Raw genomic sequence first — 21,989 nt, 5'->3', positions numbered from 1 at the left:
ACAGCTGCCAAGCCACGCCCTTAGCAACCAAACAGATTATTTTTTGCAATCGTCTAGCCAGACCTACATCTCTGCAGTAGAATATTATAAAGACACGGGGCTTGGTTCGTTTGACTTGTGGTTTGATGTGTTATTAATTGACAGGTATTAATTGACACCCATGGCAACCGAACAGGTTAGCTTAGCAACCGTTTAGCAAGATCTCTATCTCAGCAACAAATCATCATAGAGACATGAGAAATGGTTTATTGCACTCGTCCCTTAGGTATTATCGGTTTACGCCCGTTTTTGCATACGAGTGTACGCATGCATGGTCTGTATTAAAAGTTACCAACCGTTTCTGTCATATTTCTTGGTGTGGAAGAGTGTCATTCGTTGTGGATTTGTTACGGTGCCATTCCTGAGCCTAGTTGACAATGGCAAGGCCAATAGAGGCCTTAGACTGCTCGAACCCGCTAAATGCTGCTTGCAGCTTTAATTCTTATTATTATTATTCTGCCCTAAAACTGATGCTGCAGCCCAAACCGTAAGGCCGACAGAGCTGAGGCTTGGTCAGATGGTAGTAGTCCTTGTCGCTACTCAGATACACGGACCCAGCCAAATCGGCCCATAGGTGGCGCTACAGCGAAGAAAAGCGCCTTTTCGCACGATACTCTTAAACCGTTTGTCGCACACCCAAGTGTCTTATATCAGTGTAATCATTGGCTCAAAACTTAAAAAACGTATATCTCCGATTTCATTTCCGGTATGCAAATTTTTTCGCTAATTAGCATTTTATGAAAAAAAAAAAAATGAACTAGTCCCTGGATTTTTGCCCTATCGGAACCAAACCAACGCTGATGAGTTCTGTGGAGTGTGAATATGAATAATTATCAAAAAAAAGTTGAATTTTCAATTCACGGTCGCTAGGTGGTGCTAAAACGTCCAAACCGGAAGTACCATATTTATCTAAAATGGCCATAACTCGTGAACTCTTTGAGTTATCTTCATGGGGCTTGGACCATATGTGTAGACCCTCAGTCCGGGGTCACAATAAAAAAAGTTTGGCATTTGGCTACTTGGTGGCGCTATAATTTGAATGTGCTAGAAAATGGTTATAATTACGCAACAGTTTGCCCGATTGACTTATTATTTGGTATGGTGTGTCTTTGTCTCATTCTACATGAATATCCAAAAGGACATTGGCGTATCTTAAAAAACATGGCCGCCATTGGTCGATGAATTTTGAGCACTCATTACACAGGGTTAACGGAGGCCGATCAAAACGACACTCGCTGGGCGTATTCGTCTCATGATCCTTAAGGTCTGTAAGAAACATGAACTTATTCGGCCTCCGGGGGGCGTAATAACGCTTTTGGAGTGCATGAACAACTGTGTATCACGTGACATTTGACATACACTCAAACTGTTCATATCATATGATAGCTCTCCTTATTCTGAGCAACTTTGCCTCTGGAACCATTTCTGTCGATCAAACGCTTCGTGAGTTATCGCTGATGATGTCAAAAACCTACTTTCGCGAACTAGTCGTTGGTTTTTCGACCGATCAGACCCAAACCAATGTAGATGACTTGTGTGCAGTGTGAAGGTAAATAATTATCCAAAAAAAGTTGAAATTTTCTTTCCTGGTTGAATAGGGCTGCCAAAATAAAAAAATGGGCGGAGCCTATCAAATTAAAATGCCTATTAATCCAGAATGGTTTAACATATCATCATTGGCCTCGGAACATATGTGTAGACCATCACTCCGAGGTCAACTACAAAAGAACGTGGCATTTGGACACTAGGTGGCGCTATAACGATAAAAATGGCAAAATTGATGCGTATTTCATTGCTTAAACAATTGTGTATCACGTGACATTTTGTCATTTACACAAACTAATATAATCATATGATAGTTCTCCTCATTCTGAACAACTTTGCCTCTTGATCCATTGATGTCAATCAAACAGTTGGCAAGTTATTGGTGATTATGTTAAAGATGTACTTTTGCATACTAATTTTAGGTTTTTCAAGCAATTTCAAAGTTTCCACCACAGTACAATTCTCTGGACTCTCTAGATAATTAATTATCAAGAACATGTTGAACTTTTTCATTTGTGTGACCATAACAGGTCCTTTATTATATTAACCTCAAAAGTACCCCTGAAAGCTCACTCCTCCTTAATGAATAATCCAACTGACTTGTCATTAAGTACTATTATACATCTTTTGACACTAAACAAGCATGCAAAATGTGAAGGTCATCGGAAGAGGCATGCCTTCATAACAGTCAAAAAGACGAAATATCATTCATTTCAATGGCTTTTTTATAGTCAACAGATCACAATGCATGTAGTTCCGCTGTAGCGGCTTATTGTATATTATATTATGTGTGCATATGTGCGTATGTATTACATGTTCTGTGTGTGTATGTGTGTGTATTTATGGATATAATTTCTCTCTGTTTCATAAGAGTGTGAATGTACTTTATACTTCTGTGTGTCGTGTGTGATTGAGACTGTGCATGTGTGTGGAATGAAATCTGTCTCACAATACGACAGTGATAAAAATGAAATGTATTAAACATTAAACATTGGTCCTTATTTATACATTTATAAATATAGCACATGTCTGGCTGGTTGTAAGATGCTGTATTTATATACTTACATAACAAACGTTTATTAGGTAGACCAGTTTAATTGCATGTAAACCCAAATTGATACTCAACCAGTCACATGGCTGTCATTGTTCCGTCATTTTTCTTGGTGTGGGAGAGTGACATCCGTCGTGGATTGTAATGGTGCGATTCCCGAGCCTAGTCGACCCATTAGACGCATTAGCCTGCTCGAACCCGATGATTGCTGCTTGCAGCTATATTTAGGGTTTCGAGCACGAAGTGCTGAAAACCTATTGTTTTTGTAAGGATTTTTATTAGGGTTCGAGCCCGAAGGGCTAGAAACCTATTGTATTTGTTGGTTTTATTAGGGTTCGAGCCCGAAGGGCTAGAAACCTATTGTATTTGTTGGTTTTATTATTATTATTATACTTCTTCCCTAGAACTGATCGTGCAGCCCAAACCGTAAGACCGACAGAGCTGAGACTTGGTCAGATGGTAGTAGTGCTTGTCGCTACTCAGATACACGGAACCAGCCAAATCGGCCCATAGGTGGCGCTACAGCGATGCCGAACGCGTTAACGCTTGTTACTCCTAAACCGTTTGTTGCACACCCAAGTGTCTTATATCAGTGTAATCACTGGCTCAAAACTTAAAAAACGTATATCTCTGATTTCATTTCCGGTATGCAAATTTTTTCGCTAATTAGCATTTTATGAAAAAAAATAAAAATGAACTAGTCCCTGGATTTTTGCCCTATTGGAACCAAACCAACGCTGATGAGTTCTGTGGAGTGTGAATATGAATAATTATTAAAAAAAAGTTGAAATTTTCATCCCCCATCGCTAGAGGGCGCAAAAATGTCCAAAACGGAAGTAACATATTGAACTAAAATGGCCATAACTCCTTAACTGTTTGAGATATCTTCATGGGGCTTGGAACATATGTGTAGACCCTCAATCCGGGGTCAAGGTAAAAAAAATGCTGCGTTTGGCCACTAGGTGGCGCTATAATTTGAATGAGCTAGAAAATGGCCATAACTACGCAACAGTTTGCCCGATTGACTTATTATTTGGTATGGTGTGTCTTTGTCTCATTCTACATGAATATCTAAAAGGACATTGGCGTATCTGAAAAAACATGGCCGCCATTGGCCAATGAAGTTTGAGCACTTATTAGACCGGGTTAACGGAGGCCGAACAAAACGACGCTCACTGGGCTTATTCGTCTCATGGTCTTTAAGGTCTGTAAGAAATGTGAACTCATTCGGCCACCGGGGGGCGAAATAACGCTTTAGGAGTGCTTAAACAATTGTGTATCACGTGACATTTGACATATACCCAAACTGTTTATATCATACAATAGCTCACTTCATTCTGAGCAACTTTGCCTCTTAAACCACTTCTGTCGATCGAATGGTTCGTGAGTTATCGCTGATGATGTCAAAAACCTACTTTCGCGAACTAGTTCCTGGTTTTTCAACCGATCGGAACCAAACCAATGCAGATGACTTCTGTGGAGTGTGAATGTAAATAATCATTGAAAAAAAGTTGAAATTTTTCTTTCACCGCTGCTTAGGGACGCCAAAACTTAAAATGGTCTGAGCCTATCACATTAAAATGGCCATAAATCCAGAACGGCTTAACATATCAGCAAGGGGCTCAGAAAATATGTGAAGACCACCACTACGATGTCACATACAAAATAACGTGGCGTTTGGACACTAGTTGGCGCTATAACAGTAAAAAGGGTTAAATGTACATGTCTTTTGGTGGCCTAGACCACTGTGTGTCACGTGACATTTGACTAATACACAAACTATTGATATCAAACGATAGAACTCCTCATTCATAACAACTTTGCCTCTTGAACCATTGACGTCTATCAAATGGTTTGTGAGTTATTGGCATGATGTAAAAAACCTACTTTTGCAAACTTGCTTAAGGATTTTTAAGCAATTTCAAAATTTCCACTACAGTACATTTCTCTGGACTCTCTAGGTCAATAATCATCAAAAACATGTTGAGTTTTTTTTGTTTTGTGACCATAACAGGGTCCTTTATTATATTAGCGTTAACCGAGTACGGTGAAGGTCGCTACTCCTTAATAAATAATCCAACAGAATTGCCATTAAGTACTATTACACATATTATGACACAAAACAAGCACGCAACATGTGATTCTTATCGGAAGAGGCATGCCTTCACAACAGTCAAAAAGGTGAAATATCATACATTTAAATTACTATTTTAAACTTGTCTTTAATAAATACATCATTTGCTAATCAAATTGCTAATCAGCCAGTCACATAGCATAAACTCAATCCATTTTGGCATCCAGACGTGGTAAACACACTTGCTGAAGTTTAAACCGAGCATCAAAATGGAGAAACAATTGCATATATGGTATGGGATATATTAGATAACACATACCACCTGAGAATTGTTGCCAACCATGTCCATGTTTTGATGGCTACTTCCAGCAGTAAAAAATGGACCATGTCAGAAAGCTCAAATGATCTCAAACTGGTTTCTTGAACATGACAATGAGCTCACTGTACTCCAATGGCCTTCAGAGTCACCAGACTCAACGAAATAAGCATCAGTTAAATGGCAAGGTCTTCTGGAATATTGTTGCAGACCATGAATGTGAATCAATTATCTATTTAAATTGGTCTTATTTTTATTAATCAATTTTTCAGAACACAAAATGAGCTATTTTGAAGAATGTGCATTGTATTAACAAAAAAGACCTATATATGTGCATGGAATGTTTTAGAGACACAGGAGTTGCTTTGTTTTGCTAATGGCTTCGTTCTTTATCAATTGACAGCTGCCAAGCCACACCCTTAGCAACCAAACAGATTATTTTTTGCAACCGTCTAGCCAGACCTACATCTCTGCAGTAGAATATTATAGAGACAAGGGGCTTGGTTCGTTTGACTTGTGGTTTGATGTGTTATTAATTGACAGGTGCTATTCCACACCCATGGCAACCGAACAGGTTAGCTTAGCAACCGTTTAGCAAGATCTATATCTCTGCAACAAATCATCGTAGAGACATGAGAATTGGTTCATTGCACTCGTCCCTTAGGTATTATCGGTTTACGCCCGTTTTTGCATACGAGTGTAAGCATGCATGGTCTGTATTAAAAGTTACCGACCGTTTCTGTCATATTTCTTGGTGTGGAAGAGTGTCATTCGTTGTGGATTTGTTACGGTGCCATTCCTGAGCCTAGTTGACAATGGCAAGGCCAATAGAGGCCTTAGACTGCTCGAACCCGCTAAATGCTGCTTGCAGCTTTAATTCTTATTATTATTCTGCCCTAAAACTGATGCTGCAGCCCAAACCGTAAGACCGACAGAGCTGAGACTTGGTCAGATGGTAGTAGTCCTTGTCGCTACTCAGATACACGGAGCCAGCCAAATCGGCCCATAGGTGGCGCTACAACGATGAAAAGCGCGTTTGCGCCTTATACTCCTAAACCATTGGTCGCACACCCAAGTGTCTTATATCAGTGTAATCACTGGCTCAAAACTTAAAAAACGTATATCTCCGATTTCATTTCCGGTATGCAAATTTTTTCGCTAATTTGCATTTTATGAAAAAAAAAAAAAATGAACTAGTCCCTGGATTTTTGCCCTATCGAAACCAAACCAACGTTGATGAATTCTGTGGAGTGTGAATGTAAATAGTTATCGAAAAAAAGTTGAATTTTCTGCTCACGGCCGCTAGGTGGCGCTAAAACGTCCAAACCGGAAGTGGCATATTTAGCTAAAATGGCCATAACTCGTGAACTGTTTGAGATATCTTCATGGGGCTTGGAACATATGTGTAGACCCTCAGTCCGGAGTTATAATAAAAAAAATGTGGCGTTTGGCCACTAGGTGGCGCTATAATTTGAATGAGCTAGAAAATGGCTATAACTACGCAACCCTTTGCCCGAATGACTTGATAATTGGTATGGTGGGTCTTTGTCTCATGCTTCATGAATATCTAAAAGGACATTGACGTATGTCAAAAAACATGGCCGCCATTGGCCAATGAATTTTGAGCACTCATTACACCGGGTAAACGGAGGCCGATCAAAACGACACTCGCTGGGCTTATTCATCTCAAGGTCCTTAAGGTCTGTAAGAAATGTGAACTCATTTGGCCACCGGGGGGCGAAGTAACGCTTTAGTAGTGCTTAAACATTTGTGTATCATGTGACACTTGACATATAACCAAACTATTTGTATTATATGATAGATCTCCTTATTCTAAACAACTTTGCCTCTAGAACAACTTCTGTCGATCAAATGGTTTGTGAGTTATCGCAGATATTGATAGAAACCTTTCTTCGCAAACTTGTCCCTGAGTTTTTGACCGATCAGACCCAAACCAATGTAGATGACTTGTGTGGAGTGTGAAGGTAAATAATTATCAAAAAAAGTTGAAATTTCCTTTCACGATCGCTTAGGGGCCCCAAAATAAAAAAATGGGCGGAGCCTATCACATTTAAATGGCCTCAAATCAACAACGGTTTAACATTTCAGCAAGGGGCTCAGGAAATATCTGGAGACCATCACTAGGATGTCACATAAAAAAGAACGTGGCGTTTGGACACTAGGTGGCGCTATAATAATAAAAATGGCAAAATGCACATGTCTTTTGGTGGCCTAGACAACTGTTCGTCACGTGACATTTGAGTAATACACAAACTATTGATATCAAACGATAGATCTCCTTATTCATAACAACTTTGCCTCTTGAACCATTGATGTCTATCAAATGGTTTGTGAGTTATTGGTGATGATTTAAAAAACTACTTTTTCAAACTTGTTCAAGGATTTTCAAGCAATTTCAAAATTTCCACCTCAGTTCATTTCTTTGGACTCTCTAGGTCAATAATCATCAAAATCATGTTGAGTTTTTTTTTGTTTTGTGACCATAACAGGGTCCTTTATTATATTAGCGTGAAACGAGTATGTTATATGTCGATACTCCTTAATAAATAATCCAACTGACTTGCCATGTAGTACTATTATACATATTATAACACTTAACAAGCATGCAAAATGTGATGCTCATAGGAAGAGACATTCATTTCGATGGCTTTCTTATAGAGTCACCAGATCACAATGCATGTAGCTTTGCTAAAGGAACGATAAATATGTGCAGGATAAAGGTGTGTAGTGTGCGTGTGTGTTTATGGATATCATTTCCCTCTGTATCATATGAGTTTGAATGCACTGTATAGTTCTGTGTGTCTTGTGTGATCGAGAGTGTGCATGTGTGTGTAATGAAATGTGTCTCACAGGAAGACAGTGTTAGAAATATAATGTATTACACATTAAACGTTGCTCCATATTTACACATCTATAAATATAGCACATGTCTGCTTGCTTTTAAGATGAGTGTTGATATATATATATAACACAGCTTTATTAGATAAAACCAGTTTAATTGCATGTAAACCCAAATTGCTACTCAGCCAGTCACATGGCAGCAGCTCAATAAATTTAGGCATTTAGACATGGTAAACATGACTTCCTGAAGTTCAAAGCAAACATCAAAATGGGGTATATTGTATTATGTGAGGTGTTTGTATAAAATTAAGCATAATTTAAATGCCATGGCATTCTAGAATATTATGAATGTGAATCAATGTATCTATTTAAGATGCTCCTGGCCTTAAGCCTTAAAAAAAATGTATACACGTCTATCATAATGTATGGCAGGTGCCATGCCACATCCATAGCAACTAAACAGGTTAACTTAGCAACCATTAAGCTAGACCTATATCTCTGGAACAGAACATCGTAGAGACATGAGAATTGGTTAATTTCACTCGTCCCTTATCTGTTTAAACCTGCATATGAGTGTAAGCATGCGTGGTCTGTATTAACCGTTGCTGACCATTTCTTTCATTTTTCTGGATATGGGTAAGTGTCATCCGTTGCGGATGTGTTATGGTGCGATTCCTGACCGTAGTCAGCGAAGGCAGTCGACCTTAGTCCCCTTAGACTGCTCGAACCCGATGATTACTGCTTGCAGTTATATTTAGGGTTCGAGCCCGAAGGGCTAGAAACCTATTGTATTTGTTGGTTTTATTATTCTTCTTCTTATTATTATTCTGCCATAAAACTGATACTGCAGCCCAAACCGTAAGGCCGACAGAGCTGAGACTTGGTCAGATGGTAGTAGTCCTTGTCGCTACTCAGATACACGGAGCCAGCCATATCGACCCATAGGTGGCGCTATAGCAATACCAAACGCGTTTGCGCTTGTTACTCCGAAACCGTTTGTCGCACACCCAAGTGTCTTATATCAGTGTAATCACTGGCTCAAAACTTAAAAAACGTATATCTCCGATTTCATTTCCGCCATTATAGATTTTTCGCTAATTAGCATTTTATGAAAAAAAAAAAAAATGAACTAGTCCCTGGATTTTTGCCCTATTGGAACCAAACCAACGCTGATGAGTTCTGTGGAGTGTGAATATGAATAATTATTAAAAAAAAGTTCAATTTTCAATTCACGGTCGCTAGGTGGCGCTAAAACATCCAAACCGGAAGTAACATATTTAGCTAAAATGGCCATAACTCCTGAACTGTTTGAGATATCTTCATGGGGCTTGGAACACATGTGTAGACCCTCAGTCCGGGGTCACAATAAAAAGACAGTGGCGTTTGGCCACTAGATGGCGCTATAATTTGAATGAGCTAGAAAATGTCTATAACTACGCAACAGTTTGCCCGATTGACTTATTATTTGGTATGGTGTGTCTTTGTCTCATTCTACATAAATATCTAAATGGACATTGGCGTATATCAAAAAACATGGCCGCCATTGGTCGATGAAGTTTGAGCACTCATTACGCCGGGTTAACGGAGGCCGATCAAAACGCCACTCACTGGGCTTATTTGTCTCATTGTCCTGACGGTGTGTAAGAAACATGAACTTATTCGGCCACCTGGGGGCGTAATAGCGCTTTTGGAGTGCATGCACAACTGTGTATCACGTGATATTTGACATTTACCCAAACTATGGTTATAATATGATAGTACTCTTCATTCTGAGCAACTTTGCCTCTGGAACAACTTCTATTGATCAAACGGTTCGTGAGTTATCGCTGATGATGTCAAAAACCTACTTTCGCGAACTAGTTCCTGGTTTTTCAACCGATAGGAACCAAACCAATGCAGATGACTTCTGTGGAGTGTGAATGTAAATAATCATTGAAAAAAAGTTGAAATTTTTCTTTCACCGCTGCTTAGGGACGCCAAAACTTAAAATGGTCTGAGCCTATCACATTAAAATGGCCATAAATCCAGAACGGCTTAACATATCATCATGGGGCTCAGATGGTATGTGTAGACCATCACTCCAAGGTCACATACAAAGGAAGGTGGCGTTTGGATACTAGGTGGCGCTAAAACATTAAAAAAGGCAAAATGTACATGTATTTTGGTGGCCTGGACAACTTTGTGTCATGTGACATTTGACTAATACACAAACTATTGATATCAAACGATAGATCTCCTCATTCATAACAACTTTGCCTCTTGAACCATTGATGTCTATCAAATGGTTTGTGAGTTATTGGTGATGATGTATAAAACCTACTTTTGCAAACTTGTTCAAAGATTTTCAAGCAATTACAAAATTTCCACCACAGTACATTTCTCTGGACTCTCTAGGTCAATAATCATCAAAAACATGTTGAGTTTTTTTTTGTTTTGTGACCATAACAGGGTCCTTTATTATATTAGCGTGAAACAAGTGTGGTGAAGGTCACCACTCCTTAATAATTAATCCAACTGACTTGCCATTAAGTACTATTATACATATTATGACACAAAACAAGCATGCAACATGTGATTCTTATCGGAAGAGGCATGCCTTCACAACAGTCAAAAAGGTGAAATATCATACATTTAAAATTACTATTTTAAACTTGTCTTTAATAAATACATCATTTGCTAGTCAAATTGCTAATCAGCCAGTCACATAGCATAAACTCAATCCATTTTGGCATCTAGACGTGGTAAACACACTTGCTGAAGTTCAAACCGAGCATCAAAATGGAGAAACAATTGGATATATGGTATGGGATATATTAGATAACACATACCACCTGAGGATTGTTGCCAACCATGTCCATGTTTTGATGGCTACTTCCAGCAGTAAAAAAAATCGACCATGTCAGAAAGCTCAAATGATCTCAAACTGGTTTCTTGAACATGACAATGAGCTCACTGTACTCCAATGGCCTTCAGAGTCACCAGACTCAACCAAATAAGCATCACTTAAATGGCAAGGTCTTCTGGAATATTGTTGCAGACCATGAATGTGAATCAATTATCTATTTAAATTGGTCGTATTTTTTTTATCAATTCTTCAGAACAAAAAATAAGCTATTTTGAAGAATGTGCATTGTATTAAAAAAAAGACCTATATCTGTGCAATAGAATGTTTTAGAGACACAGGAGTTGCTTTGTTTTGCTAATGGCTTCGTTCTTTATCAATTGACAGCTGCCAAGCCACACCCTTAGCAACCAAACAGATTATTTTTTGCAATCGTCTAGCCAGACCTACATCTCTGCAGTAGAATATTATAAAGACACGGGGCTTGGTTCGTTTGACTTGTGGTTTGATGTGTTATTAATTGACAGGTATTAATTGACACCCATGGCAACCGAACAGGTTAGCTTAGCAACCGTTTAGCAAGATCTCTATCTCTGCAACAAATCATCATAGAGACATGAGAAATGGTTTATTGCACTCGTCCCTTAGGTATTATCGGTTTACGCCCGTTTTTGCATACGAGTGTACGCATGCATGGTCTGTATTAAAAGTTACCAACCGTTTCTGTCATATTTCTTGGTGTGGAAGAGTGTCATTCGTTGTGGATTTGTTACGGTGCCATTCCTGAGCCTAGTTGACAATGGCAAGGCCAATAGAGGCCTTAGACTGCTCGAACCCGCTAAATGCTGCTTGCAGCTTTAATTATTATTATTATACTTCTTCCCTAGAACTGATACTGCAGCCCAAACCGTAAGGCCGACAGGGCTGAGACTTGGTCAGATGGTAGTAGTCCTTGTCGCTACTCAGATACACGGAGCCAGCCAAATCGACCCATAGGTGGCGCTACAGCGATAAAAAACGCGTTTACGCATGTTACTCCTAAACCGTTTGTTGCACACCCAAGTATTTTATATCAGATTAATCACTGGCTCAAAACTTAAAAAATGTATATCTCCGAATTCATTTCCGGTATGCAAATTTTTTCGCTAATTAGCATTTTATGAAAAAAATAAAAAATGAACTAGTCCCTGGATTTTTGCCCTATTGGAACCAAACCAACGCTGATGAGTTCTGTGGAGTGTGAATATGAATAATTATTAAAAAAAAGTTGAAATTTTCATCCCCCATCGCTAGAGGGCGCAAAAATATCCAAAACGGAAGTAACATATTGAACTAAAATGGCCATAACTCCTTAACTGTTTGAGATATCTTCATGGGGCTTGGAACATATGTGTAGACCCTCAATCCGGGGTCACAGTAAAAAAAATGCTGCGTTTGGCCACTAGGTGGCGCTATAATTTGAATGAGCTAGAAAATGGCCATAACTACGCAACAGTTTGCCCGATTGACTTATTAGTTGGTATGGTGTGTCTTTGTCTCATTCTACATGAATATCTAAAAGGACATTGGCGTATTTTAAAAAACATGGCCGCCATTGGCCAATGAAGTTTGAGCACTTATTAGACCGGGTTAACGGAGGCCGAACAAAACGACGCTCGCTGGGCTTATTCGTCTCATGATCTTTAAGGTCTGTAAGAAATGTGAACTCATTCGGCCACCGGGGGGCGAAATAACGCTTTAGGAGTGCTTAAACAATTGTGTATCACGTGACATTTGACATATACAGAAACTATTGGTATCATATGATAGTACTCTTCTTTCTGAGCAACTTTGCCTCTGGAACAACTTCTGTCAATCGAATAGTTTGTGAGTTATCGCTGATGAGGTCAAAAACCTACCTTCGCAAACTAGTCGTTGGATTTTCGACCGATCGGAACCAAAAGAATGCAGAAGACTTCTGTGGAGTGTGACTGTAAATAATCATTGAAAAAAAGTAGAAATTTCCTTTCACCATTGCTTAGGGACGCCAAAACTTAAAATGGGTGGAGCCTATCACATTTAAATGGGCATAAATCCAGAACGGCTTAACATATCATCATATGCATCGTGAAATATATGTAGATCATCACTCCGAGGTCACCTACAAAATAACGTGGTGTTTGGACACTAGGTGGCGCTATAACAGTAAAAATGGCCAAATGTACATGTCTTTTGGTGGGCTAGACAACTCTGTGTCACATGTCATTTGAGTAATACAGAAACTATTGATATCAAACGATAGATCTCCTCATTCATAACAACTTTGCCTCTTGAACCATTGATGTCTATCAAATTGTTTGTGACTTATTGGTTATGATGTAAAAAACTACTTTTGCAAACTTGTTCAAGGATTTTCAAGCAATTTCAAAATTTCCACCACAGTACATTTCTCTGGACTCTCTAGGTCAATAATCATCAAAAACATGTTGAGTGTTTTTAGTTTTGTGACCATAACAGTGTCCTTTTTGATATTAGCGTGAATCGAGTACGGTGAAGGTCGCTAGTCCTTAATAAATGATCCAACTGACTTGCCATTTAGTACTATTATACATATTATGATACTTAACAATCATGCAAAATGTGATGATCATAGGAATAGGCTTTCCTTCATAAGAGTCAAAAAGGTGAAATATCATTCATTTCAATGGCTTTCTTACAGAGTCACCAGATCACAATGCATGTAGCTTTGCTTAAGGAACGATAAATGTGTGCAGGATAAAGGTGTGTAGTGTGCATGTGTGTATGTTTCTGGGTATCATTTCCCTCTTTATCATAAGAGTGTGAATGCACTGTATAGTTCTGTGTGTCTTGTGTGATCGAGACTGTGCATGTGTGTGTAATGAAATATGTCTCACAGGAAGACAGTGTTAGAAATATAATGTATTACAGATTAAAAGTTGCTCCATATTTACACATCTATAAATATAGCACATGTCTGGCTGGTTTTAAGATGCTGTGTTGATATATATATATATAACACACCTTTATTAGATAAAACCAGTTTAATTGCATGTAAACCCAAATTGCTACTCAGCCAGTCACATGGCAGCAACTCAATGCATTTAGGCATTTAGACATGGTAAACATGACTTCCTGAAGTTCAAACCAAACATCAAAATTGAGAAGAAATGGGATATATCATGTGAGGTGTGTCTACCAAAGAAACATAATTTAAATGGCACGTCCTTCTAAAATATTATTGCAGACAATGTCAATGTCCTACTGACCACAATGTATTCATGAATATGAATCAATGTATCCATTTAAAATTGTCCTAAATTTTAAATTCAATTTTAATTCTTCAAAACACAAAAGAGGCTATGTTGAAAAATATGCATTAAATTAACAAAAAAGACCAATATCTCTGCAATCGAATGTCATAGAGACAAAGAAGTTGCTTCGTTCTACTCATGGAAAAGTGTATTATAATATGACAGGTGACAAGCTATGCCCATAGCAACTAAACAGATTAGCTCTACAATCAGTTACACAGACGTATATCTCTGCAGTTGAATATTGTAGAGACACAGGGGTTCGGTTAATTTCACTTGTGACTTAATGTAATATCAATTGGCAGGTGCCATACCACACCCATAGCAACTAAACTGTTAACTTAGCAACCATTAAGCTAGACCTCCATCTCTGCAATAGAGCATCGCAGAGTCACTGGAGTTGTTTCGCCACTTGTGGTTTGATGTGTTATTAATTGGCAGGTGCCATTCCACGCCAATAGCAACCAAACGGATTAGCTTAGCAACCTTTTAGCAAGATCTATATCTCTGCAACTGTATTAAACGTTTCTGACATTTTACTTGGTGCGCTAGAGTGTCGTCCGTCCTTGATCTGTTATGGTGCGATTCTTGAAACTGATCGGCGATGGCAGACGTACCTTAGATGCCTTAAATCGCTCGAACCCGCTAAATGCTGCTTGCAGCTTTAATTATTATTATTATTTTTCCGCCATAAAACCGGTCGCCCAGCCCAAACCGTAAGTCGTAGAAACTCGACACTTGGTCATTTGGTTGTATCTGTGCAGGCTACTCAGATACAGTGACCCAGCCAAATCGGCCCATAGGTGGCGCTACAGCGATGAAAAGCGTGTTTGCGCACGTTAACGCTCGTTACTCCTAAACCGTTTGTCGCACACCCAAGTGTTTTATATCATTGTAATCATTGGCTCAAAACCTAAAAAACGTATATCCCCGATTTCATTTCCGGTATGCAAATTTTCCCGCTAATTTGCATTTTAGGAAAAAAAAAAAAAATGAACTAGTCCCTGGATTTTTGCCCGATCGGAACCAAACCAACGCTGATGAATTCTGTAGAGTGTGAATGTAAATATTCATTGAAAAAAAGTTGAAATTTCGATTCAGGGTCGCTAGGGGGCATCAAAACGTCAAACCCGGAAGTAGCCTATTTCATTAAAATGGCTATACCTAGAGAACGGTTTGAGATATCTTCACGGGGCTTAGACCATATGTGTAGACCCTCAGTCCGGGGTCACAATAAAAAAAACTCGGTGTTTGGCCACTAGGTGGCGCTATAATAGCAAAGAACTCGAAAAGGGCTATAACTAAGCAACCGTTTCCCCGATCGACTAATTATTTGTTATGGTGTGTCTTTTTGTCATGAACCTTGACTGTATAAAAGGACTTTGGCGTTTCTCAAAAAACATGTCTGCCATCGGTCAATTAAATGTGAGCACTCATTAGACAGGGTTAACTGAGGCCGATCGAAACGACACTTGCTGGACTTGTTCGACTCATGGTCCTGAAGGTCTATAAGAAACGTGAACTTATTCGGCCACCGGGGGGCGAAATAACGCTTTTGGAGTGCATAAACAACTGTGTATCACGTGACATTTGACATATACAGAAACTATTGTATCATATGATAGCTCTTCTCATTCTGAACAACTTTGCTTCTTGACACGCTTCTGTCAATCAAACGGTTTTTGAGTTATCGCTGATGATGTCAAAACCTACTTTCGCGAACTAGTCCTTGGTTTTTCAACCAATCGGAACCAAACCAATGCAGATGACTTCTGTGGAGTGTGAATGTAAATAATCATTGAAAAAAAGTTGAAATTTCTTTTCACCGTTGCTTAGGGACGCCAAAACTTAAAATGGGCAGATCCTATCACATTAAAATGGCCATAAATCCAGAAGGGCTTAACATATCATCATGGGGCTCAGTTGATATGTGTAGACCATCACTCCGAGGTCACGTAAAAAAAGGAGGTAGCGTTTGGACACTAGGTGGCGCTAAAACAGTAAAAATGGCAAAATTGACGTGTATCTCATATCTTAAACAATTGTGTATCACATGACATTTGACACTTACACAAACTAATGATATCATTTAATAGTCCTCCTCTTCATTCTGAACAACTTTGCCTCTTGATCCATTGATGTCACACAAACGGTTCACGAGTTATCGGTGATGGTGTTTAAAACTGACTTTTGCTAACTAGTTCTTTGATTTTTTTAAGCAATTTCAAAATTCTCTATTGCAGGTACATTATAATTGATCATAAAGATTATGAAATGACCATGCCAGTAAACATTCATAACATTTAGTTTGATAATTATTCAAGGGAATGTATTCAATTATACAACACATCTCTTAGATGGTGTGTGACTATGTTCCACATTATAAATCTGGTGGCGAAATGGCCAGGCTCTGTTCACGACTCAAGTATCTTCAGAGAGTTATGCACATTATTTGGACGTGACAAGTCAAATAGACTTTACAAACTAACTGGATTACTAATTTTGGGCCTAACAGAACTGCATGTTTCTATTATACAGGTGACTATGATGGAATCCTGCTAGGGGATAAAGGCTATGCCTGCAGGCAGTATTTTATGATACCATTACCTGACACCAACCAACTTTGAATTAGTTTATTTTGTTGTTTTATTGAGAGAAAACAGCTAGTCATGAGTGTGTAAGCATGCAACGCTTCTTTGAGCTGATACTGATAATTTCTATAATTTTTCTGTGTTGGTGGGAGTTTGATCCGTCGTGGGTTCGTTGGGGTCTGACCCCTTACACTGTTCGTGGATGCACTGCTCCATTGAATGGCATAGATACTCGAAACCCGCTTAAAGGCTGCTTGCAGCTTTAATTAGGGTTCGAGCCCGAAGGGCTAGAAACCTATTGTATTTGTTGGTTTTATTATTATTATTATACTTCTTCCCTAGAACTGATACTGCAGCCCAAACCGTAAGGCCGACAGGGCTGAGACTTGGTCAGATGGTAGTAGTCCTTGTCGCTACTCAGATACACGGAGCCAGCCAAATCGACCCATAGGTGGCGCTACAGCGATAAAAAACGCGTTTACGCATGTTACTCCTAAACCGTTTGTTGCACACCCAAGTATTTTATATCAGAGTAATCACTGGCTCAAAACTTAAAAAATGTATATCTCCGAATTCATTTCCGGTATGCAAATTTTTTCGCTAATTAGCATTTTATGAAAAAAATAAAAAATGAACTAGTCCCTGGATTTTTGCCCTATTGGAACCAAACCAACGCTGATGAGTTCTGTGGAGTGTGAATATGAATAATTATTAAAAAAAAGTTGAAATTTTCATCCCCCATCGCTAGAGGGCGCAAAAATGTCCAAAACGGAAGTAACATATTGAACTAAAATGGCCATAACTCCTTAACTGTTTGAGATATCTTCATGGGGCTTGGAACATATGTGTAGACCCTCAATCCGGGGTCACAGTAAAAAAAATGCTGCGTTTGGCCACTAGGTGGCGCTATAATTTGAATGAGCTAGAAAATGGCCATAACTACGCAAAAGTTTGCCCGATTGACTTATTAGTTGGTATGGTGTGTCTTTGTCTCATTCTACATGAATATCTAAAAGGACATTGGCGTATTTTAAAAAACATGGCCGCCATTGGCCAATGAAGTTTGAGCACTTATTAGACCGGGTTAACGGAGGCCGAACAAAACGACGCTCGCTGGGCTTATTCGTCTCATGATCTTTAAGGTCTGTAAGAAATGTGAACTCATTCGGCCACCGGGGGGCGAAATAACGCTTTAGGAGTGCTTAAACAATTGTGTATCACGTGACATTTGACATATACAGAAACTATTGGTATCATATGATAGTACTCTTCTTTCTGAGCAACTTTGCCTCTGGAACAACTTCTGTCAATCGAATAGTTTGTGAGTTATCGCTGATGAGGTCAAAAACCTACCTTCGCAAACTAGTCGTTGGATTTTCGACCGATCGGAACCAAAAGAATGCAGAAGACTTCTGTGGAGTGTGACTGTAAATAATCATTGAAAAAAAGTAGAAATTTCCTTTCACCATTGCTTAGGGACGCCAAAACTTAAAATGGGTGGAGCCTATCACATTTAAATGGGCATATATCCAGAACGGTTTAACATATCAGCAAGGGGCTCAGAAAATATGTGAAGACCACCACTACGATGTCACATACAAAATAACGTGGCGTTTGGACACTAGTTGGCGCTATAACAGTAAAAATGGCTAAATGTACATGTCTTTTGGTGGCCTAGACAACTGTGTGTCACGTGACATTTGACTAATACACAAACTATTGATATCAAACGATAGAACTCCTCATTCATAACAACTTTGCCTCTTGAACCATTGACGTCTATCAGAAGGTTTGTGAGTTATTGGCATGATGTAAAAAACCTACTTTTGCAAACTTGTTTAAGGATTTTCAAAGAATTTCAAAATTTCCACCACAGTGCATTTCTCTGGACTCTCTAGGTCAATAATCATCAAAAACATGTTGAGTTTTTTTTGTTTTGTGACCATAACAGGGTCCTTTATTATATTAGCGTAAACCGAGTACGGTGAAGGTCGCCACTCCTTAATAAATAATCCAACTGAATTGCCATTAAGTACTATTACACATATTATGACACTGAACAAGCATGCAACATGTGATTCTTATCGGAAGAGGCATTCCTTCACAACAGTCAAAAAGGTGAAATATCATACATTTAAATTACTATTTTAAACCTGTCTTTAATAAATATATCATTTGCTAATCAAATTGCTAATCAGCCAGTCACATAGCATAAACTCAATCCATTTTGGCATCTAGACGTGGTAAACACACTTGCTGAAGTTCAAACCGAGCATCAAAATGGAGAAACAATTGGATATATGGTATGGGATATATTAGATAACACATACCACCTGAGGATTGTTGCCAACCATGTCCATGTTTTGATGGCTACTTCCAGCAGTAAAAAATGGACCATGTCAGAAAGCTCTAATGATCTCAAACTGGTTTCTTGAACATGACAATGAGCTCACTGTACTCCAATGGCCTTCAGAGTCACCAGACTCAACCAAATAAGCATCAGTTAAATGGCAAGGTCTTCTGGAATATTGTTGCAGACCATGAATGTGAATCAATTATCTACTTAAATTGGTCTTATTTTTTTTAATCAATTTTTCAGAACACAAAATGAGCTATTTTGAAGAATGTGCATTGTATTAACAAAAAAGACCTATATATGTGCAATAGAATGTTTTAGAGACACAGGAGTTGCTCTGTTTTGCTAATGGCTTCGTTCTTTATCAATTGACAGCTGCCAAGCCACACCCTTAGCAACCAAACAGATTAATTTTTGTGCTACCGTCTAGCCAGACCTACGTCTCTGCAGTAGAATATTATAGAGACACGGGGCTTGGTTCGTTTGACTTGTGGTTTGATGTGTTATTAATTGACAGGTGCTATTCCACACCCATGGCAACCGAACAGGTTAGCTTAGCAACCGTTTAGCCAGATCTATATCTCTGCAACAAATCATCGTAGAGACATGAGAATTGGTTCATTGCACTCGTCCCTTAGGTATTATCGGTTTACGCCCGTTTTTGCATACGAGTGTAAGCATGCATGGTCTGTATTAAAAGTTACCGACCGTTTCTGTCATATTTCTTGGTGTGGAAGAGTGTCATTCGTTGTGGATTTGTTACGGTGCCATTCCTGAGCCTAGTTGACAATGGCAAGGCCAATAGAGGCCTTAGACTGCTCGAACCCGCTAAATGCTGCTTGCAGCTTTAATTAGGGTTCGAGCCCGAAGGGCTAGAAACCTATTGTATTTGTTGGTTTTATTATTATTATTATACTTCTTCCCTAGAACTGATACTGCAGCCCAAACCGTAAGGCCGACAGAGCTGAGACTCGGTCAGATGGTAGTAGTCCTTGTCGCTACTCAGATACACGGAGCCAGCCAAATCGACCCATAGGTGGCGCTACAGCGATAAAAAACGCGTTTACGCTTGTTACTCCTAAACCGTTTGTCGCACACCCAAATGTTTTATATCAGAGTAATCACTGGCTCAAAACTTAAAAAACGTATATCTCCGATTTCATTTCCGCCATTATAGATTTTTCGCTAATTAGCATTTTATGAAAAAAATAAAAAATGAACTAGTCCCTGGATTTTTGCCCTATTGGAACCAAACCAACGCTGATGAGTTCTGTGGAGTGTGAAAATGAATAATTATTAAAAAAAAGTTGAAATTTTCATCCCCCATCGCTAGAGGGCGCAAAAATGTCCAAAACGGAAGTAACATATTGAACTAAAATGGCCATAACTCCTGAACTGTTTGAGATATCTTCATGGGGCTTGGAACATATGTGTAGACCCTCAATCCGGGGTCAAGGTAAAAAAAATGTTGCGTTTGGCCACTAGGTGGCGCTATAATTTTAATGAGCTAGAAAATGGCCATAACTACGCAACAGTTTGCCCGATTGACTTATTATTTGGTATGGTGTGTCTTTGTCTCATTCTACATGAATATCTAAAAGGACATTGGCGTATCTTAAAAAACATGGCCGCCATTGGCCAATGAAGTTTGAGCACTTATTAGACCGGGTTAACGGAGGCCGAACAAAACGACGCTCGCTGGGCTTATTCGTCTCATGGTCTTTAAGGTCTGTAAGAAATGTGAACTCATTCGGCCACCGGGGGGGGAAATAACGCTTTAGGAGTGCTTAAACAATTGTGTATCACGTGACATTTGACATATACAGAAACTATTGGTATCATATGATAGTACTCTTCATTCTGAGCAACTTTGCCTCTGGAACAACTTCTATCGATCGAACGGTTCGTGAGTTATTGCTGATGATGTCAAAAACCTACTTTTGCGAACTAGTCGTTGGATTTTCGACCGATCGGAACCAAAACAATGCAGATGACTTCTTTGGGAAGTGTTTGTAAATAATTATTGAAAAAAAGTTAAAATTTCCTTTCACGGTCGCTAAGGGGCGCCAAAATAAAAAAATGGGTGGAGCCTATCACATTTAAATGGCCATAAATCCAGAACAGCTAAACATATCATCATATGCCTCGGGAAATATATGTAGACCATCACTCCGAGGTCACATACAAAATAACGTGGCGTTTGGACACTAGGTGGCGCTATAATAGTAAAAATGGCTAAATGTACATGTCTTTTGGTGGCCTAGACAACGGTGTGTCACGTGACATTTGACTAATACACAAACTATTGATATCAAACGATAGATCTCCTCATTCATAACAACTTTGCCTCTTGAACCATTGATGTCTATCAAATGGTTTGTGAGTTATTGGTGATGATGTAAAAAACCTACTTTTGCAAACTTGTTCAAGGATTTTCAAGCAATTTCAAAATTTCCACCACAGTACATTTCTCTGGACTCTCTAGGTCAATAATCATCAAAAACATGTTGAGTTTTTTTTGTTTTGTGACCATAACAGGGTCCTTTATTATATTAGCGTGAAACGAGTACGGTGAAGGTCGCTACTCCTTAATAATTAATCCAACTGACTTGCCATTAAGTACTATTATACATATTATGACACAAAACAAGCATGCAACATGTGATCCTTATCGGAAGAGGCATGCCTTCACAACAGTCAAAAAGGTGAAATATCATACATTTAAAATTACTGTTTTAAACTTGTCTTTAATAAGTACATCATTTGCTAATCAAATTGCTAATCAGCCAGTCACATAGCATAAACTCAATCCATTTTGGCTTCTAGACGTGGTAAACACACTTGCTGAAGTTCAAACCGAGCATCAAAATGGAGAAACAATTGGATATATGGTATGGGATATATTAGATAACACATACCACCTGAGGATTGTTGCCAACCATGTCCATGTTTTGATGGCTACTTCCAGCAGTAAAAAATGGACCATGTCAGAAAGCTCAAAT

This window comes from Triplophysa dalaica, chromosome 6 (genome assembly GCF_015846415.1).
Source record: "Triplophysa dalaica isolate WHDGS20190420 chromosome 6, ASM1584641v1, whole genome shotgun sequence".
Classification (NCBI taxonomy): Eukaryota; Metazoa; Chordata; class Actinopteri; order Cypriniformes; family Nemacheilidae; genus Triplophysa; species Triplophysa dalaica.
This window is presented reverse-complemented; position numbering follows the sequence as displayed.